Consider the following 534-nt stretch of genomic DNA (forward strand, 5'->3'; position numbering starts at 1 on the left):
CCCGGGAACGAGCACGGAGATGGGTGCGCGGTGCCGTGGGGCTGTTTGGCTCGAGGGGAACTCCGCGTCTCTGGGCTTGTCTCCTACAGTCGCAGGAAAAGTCTTAGACCAGAAGAGGAGACTTTCCACACGGAACTACGCTTGAACAACTGCCTGTGGCAGGAAAAGTGTTTATCTTCGGAGACCCAAAACTGTTTTCTCCCCTAGAGAATTATCATGAAGGACTAAATCCTGCTGCCCTTATTCTCCCTTTGGAGTAAAAGATACATTGTAAGGACTACACACTGCCACGGAGGCTGTGCAACTCCACCTTAAAGGGGTTTTTACATTCTCGCCTCTGCCAATCCATTACTTTTCATTGACTCCATGGGCTTACTCTAAGAGCTGTGCCTGCTCATAGGAAAAACCAAGGTAAACAGCATGAAGATGGTTTAGAGTCGTTCTCCTGCAGGCATCCAGCCACTGTGATAAAGCCTCTCTGCAGACATTTCACACGGCTCACAATAGATACTTCTGTTTCTGAACATGCCAAGG

This window comes from Geospiza fortis, unplaced genomic scaffold (genome assembly GCF_000277835.1).
Source record: "Geospiza fortis unplaced genomic scaffold, GeoFor_1.0 scaffold408, whole genome shotgun sequence".
Taxonomy (NCBI): Eukaryota; Metazoa; Chordata; class Aves; order Passeriformes; family Thraupidae; genus Geospiza; species Geospiza fortis.